The 26,480-nt window shown below is 41.6% G+C and overlaps 1 protein-coding gene and 1 non-coding gene across 2 annotated transcripts in view; one reads left to right on the top strand and one right to left on the bottom strand.

Annotated features, from left to right (window-relative positions):
• col25a1 (collagen type XXV alpha 1 chain) overlaps positions 1 to 26,480 on the bottom strand; it is a 161,220-nt gene that overhangs the window by 129,581 nt on the left and 5,159 nt on the right. The gene's annotated exons all lie outside the window — the stretch shown is intronic.
• Positions 20,374 to 20,446, top strand: trnar-ccu (transfer RNA arginine (anticodon CCU)). The gene has a single exon. It is a non-coding gene; the product is annotated as a tRNA-Arg (tRNA).

The following is a 26,480-nucleotide window of genomic DNA, read 5'->3' on the forward strand; positions in this document are numbered from 1 at the left end:
GACCACTAATTAAAAGACACCATCTAGCAATCAGTAGGTTAAAAGCAAGTAAGTAAAAAATGTATGGTCCCTGACCAGATAATGTGTAGTTGCAGGAGGTTAATGATAATCACTGTGAAACTAATTGTTTAACACAGACTTAGATGGCGTTGAGTCACTCACAGGAAACCATTCAATTCAATTCAGTTGAATCCAGTTCAGGTCAGTTCAGGTTTATTTATGTACCACAACAACCAGCACCTCAATGTACAAAATCAGGCACTTTATACTATAGAAAGAAACTACAGGATATCCTGACCATTTGGTGAAAACCTCCTTGCAGTTGCTTTGGTCACTAGCCGATCGCTGCAGTCACCAGTTTGTCGACAAACACTTGCGAACTGTTCTCACAGCGGTAGTGAAACTGAGAAATGCAACACACACTGGAAATAGAGACCATCTGCCTTGAAATCAAAGGTTGTACCATTTGAAATGTGCTAGCTTCAGTCGGTTTCACTTAGCAAAAGCCATCAACCTTCAGGAACCACTTACCAAGCAATTCAATGTGATGCAGAACTCTCAAACAATGTGAGTATTACGTCACATAAGAAACTTCCATACAATCTGATATATTTAACAATGCTAAAGTTGAAGAGGGAAAGGGACAGAAAAGAGATTAGAAAACAGATACAGATGAAACCTCAGTGACATTTGGCAAGTTCAAGCGATGACAGGTGAATTAACTGAAACAAAGTAGGATGGTAGGATGGAAACTATTGTGAGGTAAGTGACTGAAGCGACTATTCATGGGAATAATAAAGAATACTTCGGACTATACATCACAGGATGGGAACTGTACAAAAACCTTACAAACAGTGCTGCAAATTGTCTTTCAAGATGTCATCAGAAAGGAGACGTGACAAGCTTGTATGCAAAAATAATACAGTCTACTGTCATGCACAATTCCCAGTTGCATTTGTGATCAAAGCTAGCACCCTACATTATCTAGATATTTTCCATAATCTTACTAATGTGTGGGGGGAATCCTTACTTTTCCCTAGGGATTGCAAACATCATCTCACCTCATCCAAAAGTTATTTCTCTCAGAGTCACAAATGTTAACATCTTGACAGTGCTAAAGCAAATTTCTATGTAATATATCTACTAACTGTCCAAAAATCTCACTAAAAAAACTAAAATATCACTCTCAAGGTGGTGGTAGAAGAAAACGCAAAGGAGTCTGAAAGCCAATAGGATTCATCCCCGACAAATTCCTGAGTAATTTTAATGCCAGCCAACCATCTAACTGACGGACAGATATTACTATCCATGGAGACATGGCACAAGCATGGTTAAAAATGTCACAAGTGCAGTGCCTCATCTGATGGTTTGACTGCATGGAGATGCTATTAGAGGCAGAAGAGCTGGCAGTGGAGCAAACAGCCGTTTGTAGTGAAAGGCCCTCCCGTCGTGAGTCAAACATGCTGTCTCATGAAGATGACAAGGCCCCCCATCAAACACATCCACACACAAAGGGGATCTTTGGGATGCTGACAATGTTGGCCTTTCATTGAACGGCCATGGGTGCTTCAAAAGGGCACCCAGCACACACCCCCACCGGACTTCGAGCTTCAACTCGTTGCCATGGCTTGAATTTAAAAAAGAAAAAAAAAAGAGGCCCATCATAAGGCTATTAATCCAAATCAAATAACAATATGCTTGATTACCTGTGATTTAACTTACTGTGATGAAGGAGAAAGGAGGCGAGTCTTCTCTGCTTTAGAAGGAGGAGGCGAAGAAAGCGAGGATAGCAGAAGGAGGCAAAAGATCATGAAACAGTTCACTTGCAGTTTTGCTGTTTAATTTCAAGCTCTATTAACTACAGGCTAATAGAAGACTCACCCAGGAATTCTACAAAATCACAAAAGGTTTGCTGCTTGGTCCATCAAGCCTATATCTCACTAAAGTTATTAGTTTCCGTGTACCAAGGGTCAATACATCAGTGTGCAGGCAGACTGAGTGGTGGCTGGGAAACTCCATTACTCTCCATGAACAATAAAGCTTTCTACACATGTTTTGTAACAGCAACAGCTTCTGCATTTTTTGTTTAGAGACCCAGTGCAACAGTACTGTGCATAAGCTGTCCAGCATACATGCAGAGCAACGAGAAACAACCTACGTTTTTTTCCTAACTTGCAAAATCCCCTATGTGTCTTTAAAGATGTTCTTTTCAAAACACTCTCCATCATGGTTTATATTTGATTTTGCATACACGTTTTTTCCAGCATTTTATGGGGCATCTCTTTCCATGGGCGGAGTACCTTTGATTTGTGGCTTTCCTAACCTAGGCACAGTATCAATGCTTAGACTCCCCTCTGTCAAGGCTTTTGCTGCAGCTGAACATCGGGTTGTGCCAGAGACACAATACTCTCCTCAGGGCTTGGACTTGAGCTCACTGTTGGCAGGAATTCGGTTTTGGACACTTTAACCTGCCAGCAAATCTGGGTGGGCAGCTGGTAGTAACCTGAGACCCATCTGATCATCGCCAAGTTCTAACTCGGTGCAGTCCCAGGGGCACTATTTCTAACCTTACAGCCCGGTGCCCGACCTTACCGCGACGACTCTCTCTACGCTTCAGAATGCCACACTGAGCCCACAAGTAGAATTTGTGGGGGGGAAAAAATGCATCTAAGTTTTGCTGGTCAAAAAGACCAAAACATTTATTCTTAAAGAAATCAAATTCTACAATAAGTCAAGTGTGACCTGCACAGTTCTCCCCAGTACTACCAAATTGGCTTAAAAAGTCACTTGATTATAACAGATTGATTGCTCTCACCGCTGATGTTGAATGGTGAAACACTGTCTACTTACGTTGGATTTTCTTTCTTGGCTTGGATCGGGACTGGAAGGGTGAGCTACGAGGCATTCCTGAATCAGCTCCCGTGGTTTATTCATTACCAGACCCACACCCACACTCAGGCTCTCTTTCAGGTGCAGAAAATAGAATTCTCTTAACTATGTAAAATCGTACGCATTGGTAGGATGCAGTTTCTGAAGTATTTTCATTATGCTGTAGTTCCAAGAACTCAGTGTACTACTTATATTTACCAGATCAATTTACCACATAAGTTATTTGACATTGCTGTTGCTTCATTTATTATGAAAAGATTGTTTTCTTTTTTAAACAACCAACTTATTTTGTGCAGATAAAGAAGTTAAGAGGGTCGCAGCACATTACAGTATGAGGTAGTGTTCTGGGTGGAGGTATTCAACTGCGCAATGCAGTCAGAGACAGCAGGCACTTTCTCCCTAGTTGCCTTTAGTATACAACTTTAAATCCAAGCACAACACCAAGTTGGTTCATGACTCAGAGCGTAGCCTTGTCCAGTCTTGGAGTGCCAGTGTTTACAGACAGGACTGACTATAACCTTCAACGTCGATCTTATGTCATAATGACGAAAGGCTGAGGCTTTGTTGATACATAACTGGCTAAATTATTCTGGTCTTGTTTACAGTGTACTTAGAGCTCTGTTAGGGGAACGTTTAAGACTCATTTCTGAAATATCAATATTTGCATAATACATTAAAAGTAACACAGGGATTTACTGGTACCGTTTGCAGGGCGGACCAGAAAGACCCAGAGTTTCTTTTGCAAAATATCACTTGGTTGATGCACAGCTCTGTAGGGTTGTTGTGCTTCGAGAAAAGCCGTAAACAAGCACATATCTGCCTTACTTGTATGAATAATCACATGTGCTTTGTTCTTTTAAACACGGGTCATACACCAGCCAACCACCTGTCAACAGCTGCAAGGTGTTGGAGACCGCCTGCTGATTGATTTGGCACTAGTGCACAGTTCAGACACTCAACCAGACATTCAATAACAGTGTACATTGCTAAGTAAATGAAAGAGGAGCAGTTAACATCAAACAAAGAAAATTACATTAAGGGGAAGGACAATCTGAGAAGAAGCTGCCAACTTAGTCTAACTTTTCTGGGCAGCACAGGTAGCAGATATATGTGCCAGTACTTACTGTTTTGTCTACCAGCCTTTGTTAACTAATATAGATACATTTCTAAAAAGCTAGATCATTAGACAATGACCAACGGTTTTAAGGCTGGCTTTTCTGCAACCATGTTGGACTTTTTGCCTGCAAGTGGTAAATGGAAAAGAAAAGAATAAAAGATGGAGACATGTCTCTAAAGATTAAGGGAAACGGTATCCATCATTTACTGAGGACAAAAGGTTAGTGGCACAATGTAAAACTAGAGTTCTGACTGAAGGATAAACTTGCATTCCTTTATATATTTACGATCAATGGTTTAATCTGACGAGCCTAACATGCTAATCTGTCATTTAAAAAAAAAGATATATACAGTCTATATATTTTTTGCACATAACTGCTTAGATTTAATTGCAGTTACAATTACAGTTTAACTTGGATGGCCCAATGGCCAAATGAATATTGGCTCCAGGTGGCTGTAGCATCAAAAACTCAAGTTTGCTAAAAAAGGAAAAGTCGACAGCTACTGTTATGGCGCTCATGTTCACAGCTGTCCGCGCCTAGTTGGCAGAGATCAGCATGTTAAACAGCTTTTACAAAACCTCTTCAGCAGGTTTAATTCAAATAATTTACAAAGGCTGCAACACGTTTTATTTAATTAATTAACTGGAAGTGTTGCATATTTTTATTGAATACCTGGTGCTGAAATCCAGTCTGTCTTGTAGTGTTCTCTTACACACATAACTGCAATCTGACCCTGACACAATGACTTTACTGAGAGTGAATGGAAGAATAAAATCACATTCAGGGTAATTGTACTGCTTTAACTAGGCGGGCAACCTTCCTGCAGAGACTGAATCAATGACTACCTCATTAAACATAAGCCATGTGCCTGCTTTGAAGGCTCCTGAAAACCTAAGAGCAGGTGTGAACTCTCTGCGCCGTTCCATGAAATTGCTTCTTTAACACCTTTAGATTTATTTGTAATCCTTAAAAAAAAGTCTGCATTGCAATTAAAAGTTTTTCACAAGCAAAAATCCCTACATTGCTAAGAGATATTTGACAGGCACAACAGAAGCTCCCAAAAGACTTCTGCATTAGACCAAATGTTGTGGACTTTGGAGTGAGCCAAAGCAAGAACAGGTGCGTGGCTATTTGGGTTTTTTATAGTGCAGATGTAGTTAAGAGCATGCGTGAAACAAAATTAAACAAAGGTAGATGGGAAACTAATTTCAAGGAGGTGGGAGATGATGCCTGAGATAAAGAGTTATTCTGCATGTGTTCAACTCATCAATCATCCGGATTCATTTGGGGATGTGAGAGAAAAAGGGGAATCAGCTGCTAGTGTGAGTGTTGATCCTCGAATTCCAATAGCAGGTGTTGGGGACCGATCTGGTTCACTTGATTGTATCCTGGGTTTTGTGGGCATACATGACTTACATGCATGTGTCCCCACACGGAAATGAGCATGTTGTACATATGTGCAGCTGTCACAAATAGGGATTGCTAGAGAGATGCCAGTGCTCAGCTTAGGGTACCAATGCAGAAGTATTCAGCTCATGGTTTTTTTCCATTGATCTCTCCCATTATCACCTATATTCCCTCATGAGATCTGTTTCTGAGGCCAGATTTGCACAAAGTCAGCCTCGGAGGATCATACTTTCAATTGACAGCATTTATAGACATAGAAGGTTTAATACACGCCGTGTCTCCGGTTATCTTTCCGGTTAGCTCGGTGCTAGTAACAAGAATCTGATTAGAACATTCCAGTATTACAGTCATGTTCTCAGTGCTAAGCTAGATACCATCAGTAAATCCATTTACATGTTCTTAAAACTCTAGTATTACACTTCACTAAATCAGATGCACAAAGCAGCTGCCTCGCTGCAAAATTTGCCATGAGCCATATAGCCGGGGAGCTGAAGTCTCTGGGGTTTGAATGTCCGGGTTCAGCAAACAAAAGAAGTATTGATTACACCACGCTGGGTTGTTTCTCCCTGAAGGTTGCTAATAGCTCCCACATTGTAAACATTTCACCGCAAGCCTTTATTCGAGGAAATGTTTCCCAGAAGAGGAAGCCATTGGCACCCATCAATCCCACGGTATAAGAGTGTGTCTTGGCCTGACGGTGCTGGTAACTTGTCAGCGGTAAGAAGAGAAGATGCAACGGGGAAAATGCTGGACTGCTGAGAAGGAAGAGAATCTGTGTCCCTGCAGCTACGAGGCACAGTGCAGAACGTGGTTCCACAAGATTTACAAAATGCGTTGTAAGCCAAGATCTGTACCACATGCGCAAAAGAAAAATATGCTCAAACAAGGCAAACGTTTTATTTTGGTTTTGGGCAAAAAACTAAATGACACTTCATCTTCTATGCAACCAGTGACACTTATGACTCTTGGAATTTCTTGACGGAGACATTTCATACAAGTTTGCTTACTTAAGAGCCATTTGGGGAAATTACATATTGCGCGCACCAGCACGAACAATTGAAAATGTATATGTCAAGTTTATTTGACGCAGTTTTAAAGGTACAAATTTGACACTGGTGTTTATTGAAATGACCTGGTGTGCAGAGTGCACCGGGGTTGTTTTCAGGATTTTAAAGTCAGCTGGAGACTAATCCCACTCACACTGCCACCTCACCAGTACTCCAAGAATTGTAAGGGTTGCATTGCAGAACATGCATTTCATTCCCTGCACCCACTGTAGCCAACTTCTTCCAGCCGAGAATGCCTCAAAAATCGCTTTCTGTTCTTTGTTACGAAACTGAAAGCTCTAAACTTTGTGTGCAAAGTTTCTCAAGTGTGTATCATAATGCAGATACTGCAAATAGTATTGTTAGGATTTCTTTCAGCACCATCTCCATGGGATTTAAGCATCACAACAGATGGCCAGAAATCTCATGGCCTCCACCCCCTCATACTATTTTAGTCTCAAGTGCCGTTCTGCTGCCTGCCTCACAGTTCTGATGAGAGCTCTTTCGGGTCAGAGGCCTTGTTCACTCTAAGGGCACCAGACCATAAACAAGCGAGCCGCCATTACCCCATCTTCGCCTTCTGTTTGTCAGTTTTGACGTCAGAGGATGGTATCTGTGGCATCTCCAAAGAGCCTTGAGAGTCTGGAAAGGTGGTGATTGATAGATGAGCTCGGGGAGTCATCAAACATCCCTCAGCCGTCTGTCTCTGAGCCTTGTCTGTGCCAGACAGCAGAGTCTGTCTGTCTGCCTGCCCACCCAACCGCGTGCATGTCCTGGCTTTGGCAAAGCTTGTCAGCACTGAGTAGCTGACGCGATGGCGAGGTGTTGTGTGCAAGTGTGTGATGACTTTTAAAACGCAGCACACTGGTTGCCTAATTTTCATGTCACTGAAGCACAAATTCTATTCAAAGCAAAAAATAAAGAACTGCCAGGTAATATTCAGAGTATGTTTTTTTTGAAAGAAGGAAGTTATAATTTAAGGGGTTTTTGTAACTTCAAAACAATGAAGGTACGTACTACAAGAAAAGGCTTTTGTGTTTCTGTTCAAGGAGTGAAACTATGGAACAAACTGAATATGGAATTAAAGCAATGTCCAAACATAAAACTGTTCAAAAAGAGTTATAAAAATATGATCTTCTCGATCTATAAAGAAAAGGAAAATATTTAAATTAAGTGAATGTCTCTATTTAAAAACAAACAAACAAAAAATTCATGATGTGATATTATAGTATATAGTATATCAGAAATCTGTTCACTATTTTTATTACAAATTATATCAGTAAGGAAGCTGACTAAATATTCACTGATAATTTATGGGACAGGGGTGGGATTAAATAAGTGTATACTTCTTCCCACTCCCTTTCAACATGTAAATTAATCAGAATGTTTTTTTGTATGTAATTTGTATAGTATATTTTTTTTCTCTCATTTCTTTTCTAAATGTACTTGTATATTGTTCACATGTTGAAATAAATTACCAATCAATCAATCAATCAATGACCTAAGGTCAGTCCCACCTGGACCTAAGCCATCAGACACTGTTGAATGTAGCCTGCTGAATATCAGACAGCTGCATCAATTTAAAAAAAACTGCACTGATTGGAACACAATGTTCACTGCATTTGGGTTAAAAATGCTTGAGCATCAGCATTTTAGGGCATATCAGGGCACATCTTCCATAGTAGTAATAATAATAGTACTAATAGCACAATAATAGCACTTGTTCCTGTGCCCGAATCTACAATAGTTGCCAGGCCAGTTAAACAAACCTGGGTATTAATCACTCCAGGCTGTTTCAGGTTGGTGAAAAAAAAAATATCCCAGCAGGATTCTTGCAGCCAGTGGTGTAGAACCTTAAAGGATATGGACCTTAGGGTCTTGGCTCTAGGGCAGCAGAAAAAAGAAAAAAAAACATTACATAAAATCATTTGAAAACCCCTCAAAAAAACAGAACAATATCCAGCAAGATTTGGGCAGGAGCCAGTTTAGCCTGTGCAAAAGCGAGGTGGCACACAAGTCCTAATTGAGACTGTCAGTCTCTGCCAGAGCCACTTTGATGTGGACCACTGCACAGCTGCGAGCGGACTGTCAAAATGTTCTAAGCAAGCACAGGAGTGACTGTTTAAGAAGGAGATGGGTTTCTGCAGGATAAGTCGAAGATGAATTTCCCCAAGCTTTTTTATATACACGGCACAAACTGCAGTCTCACAGGTAAACAATTTAAAACAAAAAAAAGACTCATTCATTGAAGCAGAGCAGCGATTCAGCTGCATAGTGAGGTGTGTTTTGACACAAATAAGTGATGAGTCAGTGTGCGTTTTTACAGCATGTAACAGTGGTGATAAAATAGCCAGGACAGCAGTGCCAATGAATGAGACACAGCATGCTGCAGCATGGGTAATACGGCGCACAATATGGTAGCTAGGGCTGGGCCATATTATACCGTTCACGGTAATACCGGTATAATGTTAGGCAACGATAGGAAAATGAAATATCGCGATAGAATGGGAGTAAAACGCGCATGCGCAGTGCCTTTGTTTTCATACGCACATGGCCGATTGTTGGTTTGTAAAAATGGTGCAACTTCCGTGATGTGGAACTGGTTTGGTGTTTGTCCGTCAGATACACAACAAAGCACATTTTTTTGCAGAACATGCAAGCGGCCGTTGTTATTGTCGTATTTGTCGGACTAAGATGCTCTTAAATCTGGGAGTAATCTGGGTCCCAAACTCCGTATATTTGACTTCAGGTCAAACAACACTGCAGCATCACTGAGAGTTGAAAACTGTCTAAATTCTTTGATCTTTAATAAAACGATCAGCATTGCTGCTTTACCAGGTGTAACTATAAAGTTTAACTTCCAGGCATCCATGAAAACAAAAGTTATTACATTTAACGGAGTTAGAAGTTAGCAGGAAGCTAGCGGAAGTTAGCTCGCTAGTTTCGCTAGTTACCTAAGCATGATATAGCATGTTCTGACTGAGAGATTTCTGAAAAAATTCAAACGTACAGCTCTGCTATCACTTCCAACATAAATGAAGACAGGAAACTAAACAGCAGTGACCTTTGTAGGGTTACTGAAGTTGGGCTAGCTGGTATATAATGATGTGCTACGTGATCGCTAGCGACACAGCTATGTTAGCATAACATAAACAGTGAAGCTGGAGGACGAACACTAACACTTTTCCACTTATAAAAGTTAACGTGAAGGTTCTTCATGGTTAGAGACAAATGCAATCGCATGGCAGGATGCTGTAAACGGACCAAACTTCAGTCAGGAGAACAACTGAGATAATCCATCCACAATACGAGGTTAGTCATTAATATACTGCAACAACATGGGAATAGAGCAGCTGCCAGAGAATTCAACATTAATGAATCAATGGTACAGAAGTGGAGGAAGCAAGAAGAATGAGTTTAATAAAGTTTGATTTATCTGACTGCTTTGTTTCGCTTAATGTGCCTTATAATCCCGTGTACCTTATGGTCCGAAAAATGCGTACTGCACACTGCAGTTTAATGTTGCAAAGCACCTCTTTTTAACTTCAGTGGATATTATACATGGTTATGCTCAGGATATGTCAGCCCATTTCTACTGGAAATGCCTTTGGGTTAAACTTTCAGCAAGGAATTTGCATTTGCACTGTTACATTTTTATAAAGCTTTAATGTACATAAAAACCAGCTTCTTGTTTACGTGAAAATAAATGGAAGGTTGTCTTTTTGCGCTAGTAATGTTGTGGAGTTGTATTTTGTCTCGCATCAATTATATCGTCAGTTATATCGTTATCGCAAATTTTCAAATATATATCGTGATAAATATTTTTGGCCATATCGCCCTGCTCTAATGGTAGCCACATCCTATTGACACCCCTCAAGGGTAAACACAGACGCAGAACAGAAAGAACACACAAGCCAGCCTTTCAGCTTCCCCGTCTCTCTGTCATCTGTTTTCTGTTTCGCTGGCGCTCTCTTGGCTAAACAGCAGCAGCCGGGACAGGCCCTGCGGCACAGCTCCAACACCCTCACCTTCTCTAATCCCCACCCGCCCCGAGCACAGACACCCCGGAGGTGAAACAGACACGCACCTGTCAGCGAGGATTCGTTTAATCTCATCGATATATTATAAAAGACCCCCCTGACACCCACGCTCGAGTCTGTTCACAAAGAGCAGAGAAAATGCTGCCTGCTTGCTCACGCGCTGAATGTGGGGATGTTTCTGTATGACACCACAGAAATATTAATAACTCATTTAATGTAATGTGAGAAATAGTAAAAATGTGATTTATGGAAATGGCCCCTCCCCCCCACCCACCCAACATGAGAGAGGAAACAGTTTTTTGGGGTATTTTGTTCCTCAATAAATGTCTTTGAAATGAACATGAGTATACACTGAGCACGCAGGCAACCTTTGCCACATAACACACATTAATCAACTCATCAGCACTTAGGCTTTTGATAGCTTAGCTGACGTTGATCCCAACCGCCAAATAATTTTAAAGAAAGAGTGTTAATCCCCCATCTTGGCAGCCATACAGGATATATAGTTCACTAGCTTGTCTATCTACAAAAGAGGATTATTCTGCTCTTGATTAAATATTAGCTGATTAGCAACATCTTAAACCAAATGTAAAGTACCTATGAAGTAATGCTTGATAAACCACAGCTGAAAAAACACATGTTACCTATAACTGTGATTCAGAAAGTGATGATTTAATACATAACAAACACAAGCTATCATTTTGAAGGATGGGACTATAGCCTGCCAGAGCTAGCTCAGTGTATGACACCTTAGCGACACATTACTTAGCGACAATTGACTATGTGCACGTTAGCATATGCTACTTCCGGTGCGGAAACTCCTGTGGGGAGCTTTGTTTCCGGTGTCCTATTCGCGCCTGGTTTACGGTCCAAAACAAGTTAAGCAAATGAATCAAGTGGCGATTTACATTTCTATTGATGTCTTGGGCATTTACCCAATATATCTGTAAATGATGTTCATCGACTTGTCGATATTTTTCCCCCGCGCCTCAGAGCAAAAGAGAAAAGGGATTCAAATGTTATATTTCTCAGCTGTCCCTCGTTTATCGCGGGTGTTATGTTCTAAAAATAACCAGCGATAGGTGAAATCAAGTAGCCAAATTTATTTTTTGACGGTGCAAAACGTTTGGTGGACATCGTGGACATACAGTACTGCACTTCAGTCACACTGCTAGCGATCAATGCAGCGATTCTGTACTGTACAGGAGAGACGTCACGGAGGAGATCGTCTGCAGCGATCAGGACGCAGGACACAATGTGACGTAAAAAAAAAGCATGCAAACTTGCACTAAAAAATCCGTGAAACAGCGAGGTGAAAGGTTAACCGCGTTATTAGCGAGGGACCACTGTAATTTTTAAGGTAAGTCACAACATACCCTTCGTAAATACTAATGTATAGAAACCGTTACCAGCAATCATTCATTTTTTGTGTGGCTTTTTTCACGGTTTGTTAACATGCTGTGTAGGTGTGTACTTGACTAGCTGATATCGACATAACGGGGGAAACATCTGGTTTGACTATTCTTCACCTGTAGTTTGAATGCTGAACATTTGCCTGTTTAAATCATAAGACCAGTCACTATACAGAGATGCTTCTGAATGTGGACGATGTGTCTTCTGCTGCAGTAATGCAGTTCTGCTTGTGTTGAGTGATGTAAACAACTAATCGATCTAAACGCTTTAAACGTCAAAATTGATCATTAGATTTTTTATGACACAACAGTGGTGAGTGTTCCCACCTTCTGCTCTTTGTAACTTAATGCGATCTTTCCGTTTTCGAGTTTTGGACATGATTTTGGAGTATATCTTCGCAGTAGCGATTGACCGCAAAGTAAAGCTACCGGAAATGTACAACCCCACAGCCGCTCTCAAACCAGGAAGTTAGCATTGTCTCGTGCACATAGTCAATTACCTTAGCGACACATTATTAAATGTCTAATAATGCTAGCTAAGCTAAGTCAAAGAGAGAATAAACAAGGAGCAGAGCAGTCACATGGGAAAGTAACTTTACTTGGGCTGAAAACTTGTTATGTGGCTCTAAGTGCAATTAACATGTAAATGTTTAGCTTTAAGAGCTAGCGTCTAATAGTGGCAGTGCAATGTCCTCCAGTCACTGTGATAAAACAACTCTTTTTACACCTTACTCACCAGAACGGCGCCCTCGCTTATTATATATGAAGAGCAGATTTTTCCTTTTCTGCGTGAGGTAGCATTTACTTGGATAGTGTGGACAGACACTGTCCCATTGTAAGATAACTAACTAGCTAGCTAGCGAATGGGTCTCGAGATGCTGAGGGAGACTGTGGGAAAATGCAGGCAGCTGGAGAGATGAAGATAGGACTAATTTAAATGAATTGCAGACGTGAAACTACATTTAAGCCATTTTACAGTATAAGGGCATTATTTGGATTTGATTTTTTTGGTTTTGTTTTGATGCACAGAGATCTGTTTTTAAGGAGAACTAGTTTAAATCCAGGTTTAAGCAAAGAACATACGAAGTTAATTACAAAATAACAACAAGAAATAAAGTGTAGTAATTCAGTGCCTTCAAGCTTAAGCTACTGAAGTAGTCCCATTAAAAGAAGTATACCTGTTACAACACTTCCAGCTTGTTTATATAAAATAAAAATCTGCAAAGCACAGCTGGAGGCCTCATAACCATCAGCCATTCCTTAAAGGCAGTTCTCTGGCTTGCTATTATTTCTAAGTGTCATTTCTTTCCTGAACAGAGCCTCTGTTGTTTTCAGTGACATGCGTGGTGTGCCACATTCACTTAATGAAGCATGCTGACTTCCTTACTCCCCATCGTGCCTGCACGGCCTCTCGGAAGACTGTGGAGTGTGAGGAGGAAGGAAGGAGACTATAAAAGGACACTAAAAAGACTGCAACACAGGAGTGTTGGGCTGGCAGTGCCCTGCTTGGCTTCTTTACCACAAGCTAATGTAGAACCCTAAAGCTCAAGTGTGGCTGATTTGTGTCTCAGGAAAGAAGGTGTGTAAAAGCTAATGCTGTACACAGCCCTTATTCTGGACTGTAAAAAGTGTCACCAAATGTTACCCAGAACTTGTCTGTTTGTAATGTCATGCGGTCTTATTCACAACTGTATAATTGAGCAATGGCTTTTGAGAGCCTGTTTGCATTAGGAATCTGTGCACAGCTGCATTTTCCAACATCAACAACAATATGCTTTGGTAATTGTGTCTGTTTGCTATACTGGAAGCCTATTACTAAGCAATCTGTCTCCTTTAGTACATTTACAGATTTTCTTCCACTGCAGAGGATGAGCAACCTTGAAATTCCTTGAGATGGTCTGTGATAAAGTCAAGGCACTGTCTTGTCTTAAACCCCCCTGAGAGGAGGGTTTCAATGAGCAGACAGGAGCCAGACCAGTGGCCCACATGAGAGAGTCTGTGATGGAAACCCCTCTGTACACACTGCAAATCAAAGCAAAGCCATGTAAGTTTTTTTCCACACACTTTCAAGAGACAGGGAGGAATGGACCAATACACTACTGCAGTCTGGTCTCCTGTGAATGCCTTGGTGTGAATGGCTTGAAATGTACACCCAAAATAGTAAAGAAAGTTTTCTAACACCCAGCAGGTCAAGGAAAGACGTGCTACAAAGAGAAAATCACTGACCTGCTGCTGAGTGCCACATAAGGCAAAAGCACGAACAGTTTAAGAAAATCAGGTTGGAAAAAATCTGGTAGTTAGCAGACAACTTTGTATAAAAGACAAAACCTGGAATGTACCTACAACAGACTCCACAGCAAAAACAGTGTGCACACAAACTATGATTGGTATGGCAAGTTCACAAGATTTGCCTGTTTAGAAAAGCATATGTTAGAACTTGACCCCATATTCTTCCAGTAATGCTTGAGAGCTGTTTGCTATATTAGATATGACGCAAGCACTGGTTGTGAGGGGGAAAATATGTATTCCCCAACTGGTTGGTAAGTGGTTCCCAGAACTTCCAGCAACCACTCATTAACCAGCTAGGAAAATCACATGTTTCCCCTGACGATCAGTGGTTGCCAGATGGTTGCAGACTAGCCTCTAAGCCTGTGTGACTGGGACCATATTCACTAGATCCTATCCAAAATGGTGACCAAGTTAACGTCTCGTTAGCTATTAGCAAAGCTTCAAAAGCAGACAAAATTTGATTATAAATACATACTTCTTGTTTGTTAATGTAAATTCACTGTCTTTGATTATATTGAGTATAAACCAGTACATGGCACAGGTGCTAGCATTCTACCAAGATGGCATGCTAGCTTGCATACAGTGCGCTAAAGCAGGGGAGCTACTAGCGTGACTGACTAGTACACATGATGCTGGAGCCAAGGGGTTTCTTCCTTAGCTAATTACAGAGCCCATATAAGTTGCACCTTTAGATCTTAGCACCCAACTTGATGAGAATGTTACAGTTTTATCCAAAAGTATTTTAATAACGTGCATTAATTTTATTACTTTTAGCTGCATAGCTCATTTTTTAAGTTAAAAAAATACGTCTTATCCGAATCATATATTTGTTACAAAAATCACATTTTACCACATTGTAAAGTTAGCTAAAATAGCTTGCAGTCTTATGTTCATATCGCCATTTAACACTGAGCAACATGTGCAATAATGGAGTCGTATTTCTGATCTTGTTCAAAGTCTACATTTACATATTACTACATGCAGTCGTACAGGATTATGAATAGATTAAAGAGTCCCATTTAAATCAATGCAAAAACAAAGTACACAACTAATATCTCAAAACACGTTCTAACAATAGAGAATTTATGCTGATTTCATAAACAATTCCACGTATTTAACACCAGTTGATCTGCTGGAGATGTTACATCTGAATTCATGGACAAGCTTTCTTCTGTACAGCCTGGTTTTTGATACCAAAAACAGGCCCGTCTTTGATACCGACTGCAAATATTGACTTCTCCAGGATGGTTTCGCTGCGGCCTAGGGTTGAAGGGGCTTAGACCTCCCCTGCTCTCGGGACTGCTCCCCACACCTGCTGTGGGCGACGACCTTATTTACACCAGCACCCGTTGGAAATGTCAGTATGGGGTGCAGGAAAGCCAGAGATGTACAGGACTCAGGTACACACATAAACAGTGCACACATATGCAAACCAACACACACTCTTCTCTGTTTCATCTCCAGCCTGGGATTTTTGGGCGTCTGACAGGGGCTGCTTTCTTTATGAAAGGTAGGAGTCAAGCCAAAAGGTCTGTCTAACGCAAGCTTGAATTTTTGCACGCACATCTACACACATACACGCAACAACCATGCTACAAGACCTAACCGACATATTCAATATTTGTAGACATCAATAATGGGCAAAACCTGACCTGCTCCATCTGAGCGGCATGTTTAGAGTTTCAGAGGCCTCTAATGAATTTGGCGAGCGCAGGTAAAATCCCAGCTACCCGTAACGAAACTGTGTCACCAGAGAGTCCACACCAAGCGTAACAAGTCACACCGGTGGCCTGCTGTACTCAGGACAGAGAAGGCACGCTAAGGCAAAAGTCCTCAGGATGAAACCATTTCAGGACTTGGACATTTGGTCACAGCAGATAGAACAGTATACCATTTACCATCATCAAAGCATGCTAAACAGAGAAGGCACAGTTAACTCTCAGAGGGCCTGCTATTTTCATGAACCATTTAATGTGGCCTCCAAAGACATTTCTATAATTTATCATTCTGAAGCGTCACAGAAACCCCTTTTTGGAGAGCGCATGCTAAAAACCCCAGTTTGCTTCCCATTTTCTCCCTCCAAGTCTGAGGCAAAAAGCCAAATAAATCTCTTTTTTTTTTTGAGGCCTGTTTGAGGAGGAATTTGGGGACCTGAACCTTCTCATGGGGAAATCCATATCAGCAGCACGCACACACAGGCTGCTCTGGTTTAAACAAAGTGTATTTTTTTCCCCTCACCAGTTCTGCTTTTCTCATTGCTGCTTATTTCGGTCACTTTTATTCATTTATTTATTTATTTTTTGCCTCACCCAGTCGATAAATCCATTCAGTAGACCCTAAAAAGCTTGTGTCCCTATGCTCCTCTCGCTGAAGCTGCAGAGAGCCTTTGAGAGGAAGAAAGAGGCAACTGGACAAAGCAGACAAGGGGGAACACTGGTGGAAAGGAAGGGATAAATGTCCCTTGTGAATCAAAGATTGCTTGTAAAAAGACAGCTTAGCTCCTGGCCCGGAAACCACGTAGCTAAACATGTCTTTCATGTAGCAAAGGGATTGCTGAGCAGATAACCCCCGTCAAGTATCGAATCTTTCTGTGCCGCCATCATTCGGAGAAAAGAAGGGGGGGAAAAATCTGGCAGCATGAATGCAGACAGCAGCACAAAGAGTTGACTGAACAATTATTAGGTCTCACCAGGCTTGACTGGTTTGTGTGCACATGGGAAATTCTTTAGCACATGGCAATTAAACACGGGCGGGTTGGGAAGGGCCTTCAACATGACCCAATTTTGACATCAAGCGGTGGCAAGCAGCGCCGTGATGATGTTTTGGTGACTTTTGCGTAACTTGTTTTACAAGCTATTTGCCTCTGCCATGGGAAAACTCAACAACAACAAGTGTTCGCCACAGACGCACACAGCCGAGCACTTTTTCCCCCTCAGCTTTGTTTTATGGGTACTTTAGTGGTTGACTGTGGAAAAACCACACGTTGTAATGGAAAGGCGTTTATGTTATAGATATGCACAGGTACGCGCTGTGTATTGTTGCACGTGAGTTTTTATTTGTTCCTGAAGTTTTCTGAGAGTTAGACAGTTAGTGCAGTCCAAATATTTGACACTTTTCTTTTTCACACAAACTCCAGACATCCTTTTCCTCTTTAGAGGCACTTTATTAGTCTCCACCCTCCAGAAATCTAAGCTAAAAGTAATAATGCACTCATTGTATTTATTAGATTTAAATTTATTTCAGTCCATGTGACACATCTCAAAGTCTGCCATCAGATATGGTGAGGTATTAGCAACCTTAGTGCGAATGAGAACTTGTTTCCTCACTCTTCTCCATGTTGACTTTGGCCAACACATGCTAATCTGAGAACAGGCCAGAGGGGAGTAGTCTACCTGGGGTAGAGTGTCAGGAGAACGATACAGCACGAGAGAGAGGTATATAATTTTTTCCTCCTTCTACGAGTTCTCACACCGGCCTTTGCACTTGCAAGATGTTGTTTTTCACCCTGAGCATCTCAGTCAGCTTCCAAGCTCGCATGTGCCCACAAATAATGTTACTTGCTATTAAAAATGACTGAATGTGCACAGCCTGTGCAGAGATCGCATTTATTCAGCAGAGCCTGCCACCATAACATCACGCCCAGAGCCGCGGGGCAAATGTGCAACCTAAAACGATGCCGTATGGCCTCTGTCAGCACTGTACTCTGCTTCACGTGACACTTCTCAGAGGTACTGCAGCTTCATATCCAACTCACTGATTTTGGTCTTGCTTTGCCACTGCTCATAGAAATGCAATCCGTATAGAGCGTTAAGGGTGGTGAAGAGTTTTCATCCAATTTTGTATATTAGGAAGTCTCAGAGGACTTTGCTGAATAGACAATATGATACTCTCCTTTTACCTTTACCTTTAATATCCACCTCAGCGGAGAATTAAATATGAAATAATAAAGAATTTTCAGTGATTTCTTTTAATTTAACAGCACGGTCTCAAACTGCAACTGGATCCGGCGCTGGCAAAATGTAGATTTATGGGTTTGACATTCACAAGAGTACACCGGCTCCTGTGGGACTCAGTGTTTCTTTGGTTTAAATCTTGAGTTCCACTGAGTTATGTCGTGTTATTCCCTGTTCTCACTCAGATGAAACCTACACCCTCATATTACTGAGCCCTGACATTTGGGGTAATGCAGATGCTTTGCCAGCTCCTGCCAACTGACCTCCACCTCAAAAAAAAAGTACCTCCCAGTTCATAGGTGGGATAGCCAACAGCGCATGACTAACTGCTTTAAGAAAACAAGTATATGATCAAGTCTATGTTACATTGGGGATCCGCGAAACCCACACATGTGAAAGACTTTCCCTCTCATTTGTTATGCTACATGAAAGTCTGTGGGAGCTGACAGCAAACGCATGCTGGTGCTGAACGAGTCATTAGCGTGTCAGTATGTTTACGAAATGCTCCGTATAACTTAAATTCAGATTGCACATGCATTTGGATAAGTCATCTTATCTCTGGTACCAAATCCCACAGCACAACATACTAGCGTTACGCTCCATTTAATCAGCCGAAACGAGCTTCCTGCTAATTCCTGTTTCTTCTCCGTTATTTTTTTCTTTTATTTATCCCCCCACCACCACCACCACCACCATAGCTATTAAAATGTTTCACAGTAACAGCGCAGGTGGGAAGCATGCTGGGAAGGTAATTTGTTTGAAGTTCAAGGGCAAAGAGGTGATGGGTCCTTTCACATCTTTACCATTTTTAACAGTGAGACACTATCTCTACCTGAAGCACCTCAGATCAGTCAAGCTGACACCTGGTAAATCTCCTGTGAAGGGAAAGTCTTCAAAAGGCTTTATTTGTTTTGTTCAGACTCACAGTGGAGATAACCTTGACAACACACTGCTAACTGAATTATGACCATAAAGTGGATATATATGATTTTTTTGTATATAAAAAGGACTCGTCAACCATCACTGTGACTGAGTCTTACTCTGCTCAAGCATCAAAGCTATAAACATGACATTTATGAAACAGCGCTCAAAGCAGCGAGAACACTCGGAGGTGCACTTACGAAACAGTAAATATTTACAATTCACAGAAAAGGAGGAAAAATGACATCAATTAAACAACTGCAAATCTGTAACAGAAGCATAAGATTGAACTTTGAGTAAACGTTGACGCACAGCGGAACATTTAAGTATGATATTCTGCAGGAGTGCACTTCTCGACAGGTTCATGGCACAAATATGCATTCAAGTTTTAGAATATGTTGACGTTATACAGTGGACTCTGTGGCTGAATTGCCATGCAACTGCCATGGCAGGCGGTAAGTTCAAGCCAACATACAGACAAAGTCAAGTCTTGGTGAAGAGTTAATTTTGGGTTGCTGCACCGGTACGAGAAACTCATGAGAACTGGAGATGCTTCAGATAGCAGCAGGGCTCATGGGAAGTGGCTCATTAACCTGGATCCCGACAAAGCTCGGCATGACGTCACGATGGCTGATAGAGTCTGAAAAGCTGGATTTGATTTAAAGCATTACACCCGAGGCATCGCTGTTGCTTTCTTCTTGAAGCAAATTCTTCATTTTAAAAAAGTTCAAAGTGTGGGCACACTTTAGAAAAACTCATAGAACAAGTAATCTAGTTAATATCACAAACGCGGTAATGTCTATAATAATAAAACCGACATTAATACATGCAAACATGTAAACATTAGAAAACAGTTAAAGTGCAACTTGACAGGCTTTTTGTAAAAACGCATCAGCTTGATGTTACAGTGGGCACAAATGAACTTTATACTTTCATGTTTACAAGTGAGACGTATAAAATATGCACGAGGTATTCTGCTTTACAATCTCATAACATTTCCACTCAGTGGGGCGGATTCATTAAAACCTAACAAAAACAACTGTACGCATGCACTGAAGCAACCCATCAACCTCAGAGTGAACAGCATGAAACCAGATGAATGGCATATTCAGCGGAGATAATCATCAACAGTGTGCACCAGAGCAAAGAGAGTGCTACTCTTACCTTTAAATTGGTGGACAGATTTAAAAACATTATGACTTTTATACATGTACACTGTAACACATATGTTTAAAGGCACCATTATGCAGTTGTTTGCCTCGTGCCACCTATCGTTATTACAGGAAGCCAATGACAGAGCCCCGGTGGCCTAATGGATAAGGCACTGGCCTCCTAAGCCAGGGATTGTGGGTTCGAGTCCCATCTGGGGTGATGATTCAGTCCTTTATTTCTCACATCCCCTCACCATTTAAACTGGTTGAAATTAAGCACAGTCTTCTAAACTATATGGTCATCAACAGTATTCAGATAGGCTGTGGTGTTTGGATGAAGCTCAGCAAAAGCCTGAACTTGATACAAATCAGCATGGACTCATGTTTTTATGTTGTTCAAGCCAAATTCAGAGCCAAATATTACAACAGAAATTGAGACTCATCAGACCAGGACACCAAGACAATCTTCTATTGTTAAATATGACAATAGAAGATTGTAAGTCTATGCAAAGTGTAGCCCAGGTTTGGACTGGGCTATACTCAACATGTCAAATCCTGTCAAGATTTGAAATGTTAAGAGGTACTTTTTATTCTCCTTACTGCTAAGAATTCTTTAAGTTCCTGTTGCTTTTCTATCAACCCAAAGCAGTCTGGCTTTTCTCTCCAGACTTGTAATGTCACTGAGAAGGGCTTTTTGTCCAGAGAACAGCCACTCACTGGATATTTTCTCTTTTTGAGATCGTTCTCTGAAGTGAACCAAATCACCTTTCTTGCCCCTTCCTCGGTTTTAACTTCAGTAGGTCATCTTGACCATGTCTAAAGTACATCACTAAAAGCACTGAATTGTATATAGCTTGTCTTGTCTTTCGTCCTGTCTCCTTCCCTTCACCCCCAAGCAGTCATGGCAGATGGCCGCCCTTCCCTGAGCCTGGGTCAGTTGGTGGTTTCTTCCTGTTGAAAGGGACTTTTCCTCATCACTTTCGCCAAGTGCTTGCTCACAGGGCGTCGTCTGATTGGTGGGGATTTCTCTGTATTATTGTAGGCTCTTTACCTTACAGTATAAAGTACCTCGAGGTGACTGTTGTTGTGATCACTACATTTGTGATTCCAAAATATAATATAGTTTGATAATGATTATTTTCCATGATATAGTAATAAACCAGCTAGTAGAAGTACGAACCCACATTTGTTCTTTTGCAATATGTTTTGCAGCCTTTCACAATGTGTCAAAATACCTGCTCCTGCTGATTTCTGACTGTGTGAGGGACTGGTTCAACAAATAAAATTATTTCATGAATGCATCACTCTGTCTTTACCCTTGTAAGCAATTCCTAATATTACACATAACCTGACAGCAAGTTTTCAAAGTATTAAAAAGCTTGTAAGGTTTTCAAAGTGGCTGACAGAAGAAAAGCAATTAGATGGGCACTTATTATATTTATGTCTTCAACTTCTGAATTTAGTCCCTCCATTTAAGACTAAAAATGAGGCCTATTTTAAGGCCACCGGCATTAATTAAACGGCATTAATGCCGTTTATCAAGCTGTCAGAAATTACCATTTAACGAGGCGTCTAGCCTGCTTGAACTGTATCGTATGACCAGCCAATTAAATTAAAGTGCACAGGGTTGTCTGTCTACTGCTGGGTTTTCCAAGCCTTAACTGTGGCTTACACAGCTGTTTCTACCCTCTTCTTCATCAGATAGAAGGGGAGGGGCTCTCTCGAAGCAATACCGTCTGAGCAGACGACGAAGCGACTTTCTGCGTATCGATTCACCTTCGCTGACATTGATGCAGTACACGCATGTACGTTCACAGGTAGGCTAAATCTGGCAAGCTGCCGCGTGGGGCACCGTACTGTTTGTTGTTATTTCACTGCGTGTTCTAGATTAATTGCATGCTAAAGGGCGGGAAAAGTAATCATAAATATTGTGGAAAAATAGTATTACATAAGCTGTAATTAGAAAACCGCATTCCACGCTGTTTTTAACATCACAGTTGACAGAGATTAAGAATGAATGGCCTCGTTTCATTTTATTCCACGCTTTCTTCCTTTCTTAACTGAGAAAAGACACATAATAACATAAAAATATTTCCCAGCGCCGATCGCCAAGCTACAAAGGCTCTGTGGTGGCATGTTTCTGTGATACTGTTGTCTCCATATTTGTACTCCGAGGGGGGTGATATCAGCATATTCTGCTGTCCAGTTGTGTTCACAGATGTGCAATAGCACATAAGTGAGTGCAAAAGGGCTGGAATAATTGCTCAGTGTTTTTATTACCCTCCCCGATCTACAGCATGACTCATTTTTTACTTCACATTTAGCAGAGAAGTAAGAGCCGCCAGACAGTACGCAAGTCCTCTGTTTACTGGTTGTCATCAAGGACGCCAAGAGGATTTGATGCGGGACATTATGATATCTTAAAATGAACCTAGAAGAAGAGGCAGTAAAAATAAACATTAAGAAACACCAAGAAAAGGTGTATCAGCCCATTGGACGGGAAACACAACAGTCTGATCCAACCGACTGCTTGGCGTACCCTGTGGGGAGTCTGGGAGCATGCATCATTTGGCCAGCCGCTGGGCAAACCCAGCTTGCCTCCATCACTTTTTCCACTTTGACAAATTGCCTGATTCCCCGCTGTCTTTGAATAGCTTGAGGGACTGCCTGCTTGTTTGTGCTGAAACTACATGGTTTAAAAATTGATGAGCGGGCGTTTCAAATTATTAGCGCTAATAAATGTTTACAACCACTGTAAATAATTGAACTTGAAATATACAAAAAACCCTGGAAATAAAAGTCCTCCTCAAGTGTTCTCTACATCTCTTGAATGTTTGAGCCTCTCTGTACACAGTAATGCATGTTCAGATATGAGCACTGGGAACAAGCTGTGGTTGGGGTAGGTATTATCTTATTGGCTTCCCTTTGGGCTCTGCAGCTCATCGATATCGCAGTTTACCGAGTGCCAGTAATATTCTGGGCAGCTTTAATGACCCACCGCAGAACCTTCGGGTCTTGAGCCATTTCCATCCCATACTTTGCTCCTCTGGAAAGAGGAACACGACACAGGAATTAAGCATTCTGAGTTTTCCTTAATGAGTTCAGAGCTTGCGTTATTAGGATGGAGATGCACGATGGTGACAGATTCACTTTGACACCGGAACTAAAACTCTTTGCCTACTCTACTTCAGCTCCTCCGATGCAAACAGAGGTATGTGTCTTTGGCTTCTTTTTCCAAAAGTAATGTGTCAAGGCATCCTTTCGAAAGACACGGAGTGAGTGAGTGACTGATTGGGCGAATGAGACTCATCTTAAAACGTGCTGTGAGTGCTCACGTTGAGTAGAAAGGTACTATACGTCCAGCCCATCTGAGTACTGTTGGTGTTAGGTTGATTTCTGAGCACTTAAAGATTGCTGACCTTCGATCACTGTTTGTCTCAGTGTCACCAGCTCTTCTACTGATAGAAAGCTTCTCTGTGATCACCTACAATCTGAATCAGGATTTGCCATTTTTGGAGCTGTGGAAGTGATCATTACATGGAAAAGCTCAAGCTGCAATCAGACTGTGGACTTAAGTAAATGATGCATATAAACAAAACATGGGGCTCAGCAAAGGCCATCCATGTATTGTTTCTAGAAAAGCCCATAAATAGCAAGTAGACTATATCAACAATAGTTTGCATGACATCCACACACTAGCAAAACTATCACTTTCTGCTGTGGCACACCAGCCTGTTTTATTTGCAGTGACTATTCTTATTAGGCTGATAAAATACACCCGCCATCCTCCATGCCTGCGAGGCCTGACAGGCCTGGGGCACAAAGCCACAGGCAAGGAAGGCGGGTGCAGGAGCATGTGGGGATCGCCTCGGGGGTTCCTAGTTTTCTTCTGTCTGGAGCCCAGAATTTCCATGAAAGCTGGCATCATCTTTTTTTTTTTTTTTTTTTTGGCCTCTCCCGAAAGCTGGCATCATCAAGCTACGGTATACTGATTTGAATTTGATGACAGACACTGGAAAGCCATTCTTACAGTGAAAAGAAATTAAACATGTACTCGTTCAGACAATTGGGTTAGACTGAAATCTAAATCAGAGAGCATGATGCTGAGAAACACTAGCAACATGGTTACCAGCCAATTAATGTAATATTACAGTAATGTCACTGTAATAGTTATTCACGCGCATGTACCACCAGCAACGCTTCACAAATGGCAAACAATGACTACTTTAGACGCTTCCCCAGGAGAGGCATTGAAAGGGTATCACATCTGTCTGAATACTAGCAGGTCAGGGATGAGTATGCAGGCTCATGAAGAAGGAGACTTCAGTAGTTTTCAGAGGGAGCACAACTTCAACTTTCAATCTAGTGTCAGAGGGCACCCAGTGCTACGAGGCAGAGGGTTTATAAGTCGTCTTTTGTGGATGATTTGCCACCCTGCTCTCACATAAGCCTGCCGGATCCTGGGAGAGGGAGCATCAAGGCAGACCAACAGCAGTGATTTCACACTGGAGGTTACAGGGCAATGTGAGCAGAGGCTGTGTTAGCATGCATCACGACCACCAAGAAGAACATGCGGACATCCGGTTAATCGGCTGGAGCGTAGCATGACGTTTTATAATCATCTTTGCAGAATCTTTTTTGCTCCTACATTTTGATCTAAAAAAAACAAAAAACACAAACTGTGAGGACTAACTTCCCAAATTAGGAACAAGAACGAGCATTTGAGCACATGCACGCAGGGCGAGAAGCCTTAACGAAAGGCATAAAGCCACACTGCTCTAAGGGTGCTCCACCTTTAATAATTTGGATCTCATTGTTCAGCGTTGTGCTTTGATAATGCCAAAAACGTGCCAAAGAAGAAAGCATGTCAAAAAATTAAATAAAAGGAGACAATTCTTTTATTAAGTGGTTGGGTGTGCCACAGGCTTTCAAAGTTCTGGTGATGGAAACCTCTTCATTTCCAAGTAGTAAGTGTACAAGCAGCCAAGACAGGATCTCCATGCTTCCTGCTTTATTCCACACAAAATGACGACTGAGGATCACCGCCAGGAAATGTTTCGAGGACACATGAGACGAACCATTAGGCAAGAGCATTTGGATTCTGGTCCATTCCTTTGGCCCCGTTCTCCCAGCCTGAGGTGCTTGAATCTCCAGCAGAGTGCTGTTGACATCGCTCATAGAAAGATCATGTGATCTGCTCTCCATTATGAGCGTCCCCTCAGCTTAATGTATAGTTAAAAAGAGAAAAGTGCGTCACCCTTTCAAAGCCCTGCAGTCAGTTCCAGTGCATTCAACAGAGCGACTTCACCATCTCCCGTAAAAACTGTTGTGTCAAATAAAGAAACCATGTGTTCCCTGCCATTTATAACCAGCCTTGTGTAAATTTAGAAAATTAAGGTAAAAGTACTACTTGTGATGATTCATCCCGATAAATCACGTCATGTCAATTTATTGGGAATGATGTGGAGTCGGAGGTGAATGAGTCAGGCTTTTCATGCATAAAATGACCCCGGCAAGATGTTATTCACTATCTGGAGTCCACTGTTCTTTTTATGGCGATATACTTATATGCAATTGAACAGCGATCAAAATCATAATTGCCTGTTCACCTTTGCCTCCGGGCAAAGTTTCCTGGGCTCCAACATTGTCTCCGACCTCACGTGGTCGCAAAAACAGCCTAACCGGACTCACTTAACCAGAAGCAGCTGGCCTCAGTGGCTACCTGGAAGTCTGCTTAGCTTTACCTATCACTCAGTGATTACATGGCTATTAGTGCACCTCCCACCACCAAACCACACAGAGGGCTTAATTCAAAAGCTGTCAGTGATTAATTACCAGTTGCCTCTACTGAGGTGAGGATATCTGAGGGGATTGGCATGACTGTAACTGTATCAGGCCAGAGGGATTACACACTTGGCGAGCCAGAAAGGGAGACTGGAAACCAGCGTGGCCACAAAGAGTTGAAAAGGAGCGATTGGGTGGAGAAAGTTGGGACTGGTTTGAAATGTGTGTATTTTCGCTCTTGGTAAAGAAATCAGATCAAGTCAGGAGATGACAAGGATGAAAGGAAAAAAGCTGCATGTGCTTATGATTGTATTTTGCAATCTAAAAGACAGAACATCCAGCTGATGTGGCCCCCTGCTGCCCTTCTGCACTTGACAAGCACTACTGGGTATTTTTTTTGGGGGGGAGAACAAAGTCCCACACATTACCGTACAAGTAATATGTTCCTGTTTTCTCAAGAGTGCTTCAGC

Source organism: Rhamphochromis longiceps, linkage group LG3 (genome assembly GCF_057381845.1).
Source record: "Rhamphochromis longiceps isolate RC_006_pf linkage group LG3, R_longiceps_female_GT1.1, whole genome shotgun sequence".
Classification (NCBI taxonomy): Eukaryota; Metazoa; Chordata; class Actinopteri; order Cichliformes; family Cichlidae; genus Rhamphochromis; species Rhamphochromis longiceps.